Genomic DNA, 8,302 nt, shown 5'->3' with positions numbered 1-8,302 from the left:
AGCATCACATACAGGTGCATAGGGTTACACAGAGTCATTGTCACAACTCAAGTCTTACAGAAAGGGCATCATGGCCAATACATAGAGTCTCACTGGAATTTCAGATTACATGTCCATTACATAAAGAGATGGAAACTGATACATAATTTAAGCAAACCATTGCGAAAGTACAGTTCTTCTTCAGATTCTCCATTAGAGATTATGCCATCATCCTGGTCTTCTTCACTGGGGTCCTCTTCATGATTAACGGGGACAGGGTGTGGAATAGGATTTATGATAGGCGATGGACATCTAACTGCAGTTCAGCAATCCTACTGATCAGCTCTTCCTCTCTAATCTCAGCGTGGAATAAAGCTCTAACTCTAGCAGCTTCTCTATTTTCAGCCAAGCGCATAGCCTCATCTCGCTCTCTAGTCATTTGCATCATACGAGCTTGTGCCTCACTGCGCTCTCTAACTGCATTTTCAACTTGGTTGCGGCAGGCTTGCAAAGCGGTATGGTAGTTTTGAATTTCAGCTTGGGCATCACTAAAGGCTTTGCGGTGCTTGCGCACACGCTTGCGTAGTTTGCGCTGCCCAACTTGAGCTTGCTGAAGCGCTAGCATGGCTTCTATATAGGTGTCTTGGCGTACATAATACAGCTTAAGTACCGCCAGCATGGCACTCATGGCAGGGCTAGAGCTATATCCTAGTATGGTTTCTCTTATCTCCAGGGACTCAGTTCCTACCTGGGACATAAAGGTGTCGGTTACACTCACTCTAGGAAAAGATCCAGCTGGCCCATTCACTAGCTCATCACCATAGTCCTGGCATATTTCTAACAGTACTTCCAGGGTTGCTACTTGGGCACCCTCCTAAGGAGTTTGACCATCGGACTCTACTATCCATCCTAGCCACTGTGGGTTGTTTGGACAAGGGGGAACTGTAATTTGGACATCCACCCAAGGCAAAGATCCAGCATGCTCGGCCTCTGTCCAGGTGTACTGAGGTGGTTCCTCATATCCTACTGAACTTAGTACCCTCCACAACAAGGTAGGAGTGCCAAACATGTCCAGAAAAGTCTCACTTGCATGTGGGGCTGCCATCTGTAGGAAAGACCACAACTTGAGTAAGGAAGATTAATTACAAGGGAAGGTAATTAGATATAGTTTCGGAATTATAAGAATTGAGTAGTGCACAAGGGATGCATGAATGATTCATGATGCATGCACGTTCCGTACGTCCTTACCATTCCTAGAAGAAAGTTCTATCGGCATAGTCGGTGGCATACATACGTGCACTCTTTATACGTAAATACACGGTCTACACGTTTCGTTGTTAGTGTACCTACAGAAAATTTCATTTCAGCCCAACCCCACAAGAGTATATGTGCAGAAATGAAAGTCTAATCATCTACAACCAAGCTAGGTACTCCGATATATATCCCCGAACATATATCGCAGCACACTACGCATTTGGAATACACCCACATATACATCAAACATGTATACGTGACTGCACCTACTACCCACAATTAAGTACCTTCATATATACATGTGTAAAACATGTAAATATTCCAGTAACCACAACTAACACTCCCCTAGATCGACGGTTGGACGGTCATGCTCTCACAGCTCACACTTACCGCAGCGTAGAGGCATATAGATCCATACATTACCACTCAAGCAAGTGGCATCCATACAATTTCACGTCGTATGGATGACGAAAGGAAAAACAGACATTGCTTACCATGGCGTAGAGGTATATGATCCATTCATTACCACTTATTACCACTTAAGTAAGTGGCATCCATATTATTATACGCCATATGGACGACGAAAGGAAAAACTCCCATGTTAGTAGTATTAAGCCACCAAAAAGTCCTTAAGCGGGCATAAAGGAGATGACCACCGGCATGGTATATGTTATTAAAACATTTTTAATAGCCCTATGTATGGTATAATTTGCCAAATAGTTTGGGGAAAACAAATTCATTTGTTTTTAAATACATCTATGATGGTGAAATGCTTAATCTTGCTCCGATGCCAGCTGTAACAGAACCGTCCAATTTATAAGAATTCAAGTGAATTAGCGACCACGAGAGCAGTCAAGCCAATGGACTTGAACGCATATAAACTCCGACGAAATCTCAAAAGACCTCGATTCAACCAACATACAACCAAGATCGTACATGATCAAGCATCGCCATCACAGATTACATACATTCATCACAGAACATAGTTTTACAACACATCGGAGTTTGAGCAAAGTTATTACAAACCAGTTTAGTAGCGGAAGCAAAGTAGTTTTAAAACCATACACACTAAGTTTAATTACATGCCAGATCCATAGTCAACCCCAACAAAAGCACAACTGAAGGTAATAGAAGTGATCATGCCCATGATCTACTCATCGTCCGCAGCCGGATGATGACAGTTAGCACAGTAGCCATGATAAACGACATCATCTGCAACAAGGGTAAATAAAACCCTGAGTACGAGAATGTACTCAGCTAGACTTACCCGTCATACACCAGAAATAAAGTGACACCAAGGAGTATGTAAGGCTAATATTTGTGGACTGGTTTGACTCACCTAATGCATAAAAAGCTTTAGACTTAAGTACATATTTATAATATGTTTCAGCAGCAAGTTAATTACTTAGATCAGCTATCCACTAGATTAACACCTGTTCTAAGCACACAATTTAGTATTTAAGCATCACAATAGTAACCATATCCGGATTATCACATAGCTATCAACATTCTCAACTTAACCATCAAGTTTATTTAGTGAGCTCTACGTTGCTGCTGCTCGAGTCAAGTTCTCACTATCCGGGAGAGACGGCGATTTGAATCGATTCCTATCCAGCTGGAGGGGTATTCCTAGCACTCACCCAAGCATACTTCATGAGGGCAGCTCGGGTCACCTTTAGCACAACTCCGGACCAAGTCGCGGGTCCGTCCAGCGCCGCACCCCCAGGGACCGCTAATTTGCCAGGGCAGGACTCTAACCTGACACCTGGGCTTACGCCATTGACTCCCCGCACATCCTTGCTACCAACCGGGGTGCGCACTCATACAGAATGGGGTATCCGGTCTGAGTTGCACTCGTAGGCTTCGCGGTTGGAACGACTTATCTGGCCAACTAAGTGTTAGGCATGCGTTCAACATGACATGAGGACGTACAACGTATCGGTCCTTAAACGACACAGACGGGGATAGATTCACACCCAAGACTTTTGCTACTCTATTGTTATCCCGCCCGGTCTCAAATTCATTATTAGTACATGGTTATCCTCACGATAGCAAATATAGCCAACCGTGATCAAGTATCCACCTATCTCTCGCAGGTGACAGGAAATCACCCGGCTTCTACCGAGCTAAGCATGGCTAAGCATCATTTCGATCCTGGACCTACTTAGGTAAGGTATAAGGTGGAAAAGGTAGTTAATTATGCAGCAAGGGTGTCATATCAACGCCTAACACTTAATGCAACAAATACATAACCATAGTTAATTGACAACTAGACATGATAACAAAAATAGTAGGAGGCTTATAATGCTCCGGGGCTTGCCTTCAACATAGGTAGAGGGACGATGGTCAGGACACTCTGGTAGATCCTCCTCCTCCTCAGCTCCTTGAGGTGGCTCCCTTTTGCTGCTCCTCCGGCTTGGGTTGTGCGAACTCCAAGACTGTCACGCCCTTGGGTACACCTAAGTATGCATGACAAGGTGATAAATATAGGGAATGCACATGTGATGCATGAGGTTATGATGACCAGCCAAAGGAACATAAAACATAGTGCAAACATGAGCATAAGCTTCTAATATTAATAGAATCATGAACAACAAGTAAGTGCATACTTGTTCTCTGGTAGAGAGACTAACTAGGCAAGCTACTCAACCTTAGCTATTCACACTTAGCCACTGGTGTCCTAGACAGATTAGCTAGTCACAAGTTTTAGCTATAACTCAGGCGCTAGTTGCCCAAACTAAGCAAGTAGATACTTTCTGGAATGCTAAACAAATTGTCTACAAAACATCTTTAGACATCCCAGAAGGATTCCCAACAGAAATATGCTAAAACAGACAAAGTTGGCTGGCTTTCCTGGAAAATCCAGAGAGCAAGCACTTCGTAGCAGGTACTTGCAACAGTCATAACTTTTAAGCTACTCAGCCAAATGTCATGAATTTTGGATACAAGGTAGATAAGTAAGTTAGCTACAAGTTTGTTATAGACATGTTTTCCAGAAAACATCATCTTGAAGCAGTTCTTAAACAATTGCTATCAGCTATACAGGATATGCCCTAGGAAGGACATAATTAGCAAAATAATATTTTGACACATACTAAGAATGTATCATAGGTTCAAACAAATGCACCAGTAGATAGAACATGTCTAAGAAACACCAGAAAACATCATGGCAATTTTTAAACTCATTTCTATCATCACCTTTTCTATTTATTTATTTATTAGGATGATTTAATGAGCATATATCACAAGTGCTCCAAAAATTCCAATAAAATTGCAGCATGCTATGTATACTACCACAAAGTTACTGTAAAAGTTTCAGGGCTCTTGCACATGTAGATTGTGAGATACAAAAATGACAAGCTAACAAAGGCATTAAAGGCATAAATGTGAAACCCTATCAAAAAGTGTCAAACAACAGATTTCAGATTTTTCTGAGCTTTGTTTACACATGATTACATCACTCAGCAAGTTTCACCATAAAAGAAGTTATAATCTATTTACTAAAAATAACACAAGAAACCCCTATTTAAACAAGAATTATTTATAACTTCACTAACAGACATCCAAAAACCATGATAAAATTATCAGCGCCTATTCATGTCATAAGTAACAACATACTAAATTTGCATGGCCATCAGACTCACAGATCTCAAGATATAATTACCTCCTATTTAATCATATCTATTTATTTCTGCAAAAACATGGCATGTTTTATATTTTTAATAAAGACTAGACTAACACAAGAATCTAAAAAAATTGGAATCACTCCATTTGGATCTGTATAACTCGAGTTATGAATTTTACAAAAACAGCTCATGCTCTGCAAAACAGTGGACCAGAGGGGAGAGGAAGACAGAGGCTGACAGGTGGGGTCCGCTGACAGACGGGACCCACGCGACAGAGAGACAGGAAGCAGAGGTGAGCTCGTCATCGGCGAATCTCGACGATGGCGTGGTCTCCGTGGAAACCGAGGGCATCTACGTGTTCCTCTCCTCAAGGCGAACTCGTTGACCAACTTTGCTCGCGCTCTACTGGACCCTAGGGTGCTCGCCGTCGCGAATGGCGGAGCGGCGATACTGCGTGGCGTTACGCCGGCAAACTGAGGCAATGGCGGCTCAGTAGAGGTTGCGGACGAGCAAGAGTGAAGCAAGGCGAAGTTGTAGGAAGAAGAATCACGGCCAGAGGTGGACCAAAGAGGTCTGGCCACGTTGCCGGTGATCTCTGCGAACTCCGGCGAGGTGGAGCTCGCGACGGAGTTGTCAATGCGGCCTCACCAGTGCTCGGCTAAGGGAAAGAGGTGGACGTCGAGGTAGAGGAAGTCGTGGTGGAGCTCTGGGCTGGCTGGCTTGGCTGGAGACGCCGGGAAAGCTCGCCGAAGTGCGGCAGAGCTCACTGAGGACGAAGGCGGGCGAAATGTGGAGCGCTGGAGTGGTGAATGGCGCGTCTGAGGCGTCCACCCGGTGCGTGGCGACTTGTGGACGATGTTGGGGCTGACAAGTGGGGTCGCTGTCGACATACGGCCGACAGGTGGCCGGACAGGCGGCGGCGGGCGAGCTCTATCCAACTGAATCGTTTTTCTGAATTGCCTGATTGCAGTGACTGAAACTCTAACTTCGTCAACGTTTTACTGGAGATTCACTTGGTGGTTTTGGCTCGGATTTGATCCTTTGGGTAGAGCTACACGAGATCTACAGGTTTGCTTACAGGATCAAAGTCTAACTCGGCGTGGATTTCAAACTACAAAGCTCCCCAGTACCCTATGTCGAAACTGCAGAATTCCAGACAGCCAAATTCGGCTAAGTGTGGAAACAGCACTGGTTTCTGGCTTGTGGGCCACTTTTTGTCAGATTCCAAGCATTTTCATAAAAAGTCATCAACACAACTTTTGTAGCTTATGAAATTTACTACAACTTTGCCTTAGATGTCATTTACATGCAATGTCTCTAAGACCAGTTTCATAAAACATCTTTAAAAAGAGGTTTAGGGGGTTAATTAGGTCAACCTAGGGTTAACCATGACTTAGGGGCACTTTTGGGCAAAACCTCCAACATAAACTTTGTTCAAAATGTTATTATAAATATGATTAAAGTATTTTGGAAGACAATGCGCACTTATATGCATTGGTCACACATTACTATCACATATGGCAAGTCACCTAGCAAGACAATCACACATGGTATACATAAGATGACATGTGATCATGATATGATGCTTATGAATGAGCATGATGATGCTTATGTTGATGCATTGCTCATGGTTAACATGCAAGCTAACACTAGGAGTGTTACAAAGTGAACTACAGGTCACCATGTTACACTATCTAGGACCAATTTGCGGGTTCGACAGGCACCGCCCGTACCCGAGGACTATTCCGGTGACCGAGGTATCCAAGGTATACCAAGGTTGCGCGCTGTGCCCTCGTCATTCTTCTCAACTATCACCAATACAGCGCGTACATCAGGGTGATTCCCGGCCCAGATAGTGTTCAGGATTTGGGGTCGGAACTGTAACACTCCTAGTGTTAGCTTGCATGTTAACCATGAGCATTTCATCAACATAAGCATCATCATCCTCACTCATGAGCATCATACCATGATGACATGTCATTTTGGAGTATACACTATGTGATTGAATTACTTATATGGCTTGTTCTATGTGCAAGTCATGTATGACCAATGTATACAAATGCACATTGTCTTCCAAAATACTTTATTCATGTTTAGAATGTCATTTTCAACAAAGTTTATGTTGTAGGTCTCACCCAAAAATACCCCTAAGTCATGGTTAACCCTAGGTTGACCTAGTTGACCCCCTAAACATCTTTTTAAAGATCTTTTATGAAACCAGTGTTAGAGACCTTGCATGTAAATGACATCTAAAGCAAAGTTGTAGTAAAATTTAGAAGCTACAAAAGTTGTTTTGGTGCCTTTTCATGAAAATGGTTGGAACCTGACCAAAGGTGGCCCACAAGACAAAAATCGGTGCTGTTTTCAACACTTAGGCGATTTTGGCTAAGTCTGGGTTCTCCAGATTCGAGGTAGGGTACTTGGGAGCGTTGTAGTTTGAATTGTAGGCCAAACCAGACCTTGATCCTTTAAGCAAACTTATAGAACTCATGTAGCTCTATCCATTGGGACAAATCCAAGCCAAAACCACCGAGTGGATCGCGAGTAAAACGTCGACGAAGATTGAGATTCAGTCACGGTCGACGGCGACTAAATCGGCCGATTCAGTTTGGACAGTCACCGTCCGCCGCCGCGTGTCTGGCCAGGTGTCGGTCGTACGCCATCGACGACCCCACCTGTCAGCTTGGACGATGCCCTCAAGTCGCCACGACGCCACCCCGTGCCTCAGACGCGTCGTCCACTCCTCTAGAGCGCCACATTTCGCCCGCCGCTGTCCTCGGCGAGCTCCGCCGTGCTTCGGCGAGCTCTCCCGGCCGCACCACCACGTCCTGAGCCGAGCTGCTTCACCTAGAGCTCTGCCGCGACGTCCTCAACCTTGACGTCCACCTCTTTCCCTTAGCAGAGCACCGGTGAGGTCACATTGCCAACTCTGCCGCGAACTCCACCTCGCCGGAGTTCACAGAGATCACCGGCAACGTGGCCAGACCTCTCTGGTTCACCTCTGGCCGTGATTCTTCTTCCTACAGCTTCGCCTTGCTTCCCTCTTGCTCGTCTGCAACCTCTACTGGGTCGCCATGGCCCCAATACGCCGACGTACCGCCGCGCAGCGCCGCCGCTCCGCCATTCTCGACGGTCGTCCAGTAGATCCTGAGCCAAGTAGGTCAACAGGTTTGCCTTGATGTGAGCAACACGTAGATGCCCTCGGATTCCCCAGAGACCTCGCCGTCGATGAGATCTCCGGCAGCCGAGCTCGCCTCTGCTCTGTGTGTCACTGATGAGTGGGACACCTCTGTCAGTCACTGTCTCTCTCTCCCCCTATTTTGTTTTTGGGCAGATTCAATGCTGTTTTGGAAAATTCATAACTTGAGTTAGACAGATCCAAATAGAGTGATTCCAATTTTGTCAGATTCTTGAGTCAGTCTAGTTTTTATTAAAAATATGAA

This window comes from Sorghum bicolor, chromosome 7 (genome assembly GCF_000003195.3).
Source record: "Sorghum bicolor cultivar BTx623 chromosome 7, Sorghum_bicolor_NCBIv3, whole genome shotgun sequence".
NCBI classification, from domain to species: Eukaryota; Viridiplantae; Streptophyta; class Magnoliopsida; order Poales; family Poaceae; genus Sorghum; species Sorghum bicolor.
The sequence above is the reverse complement of the archived record's forward strand: the minus strand, read 5'-3'. Positions refer to the sequence as shown.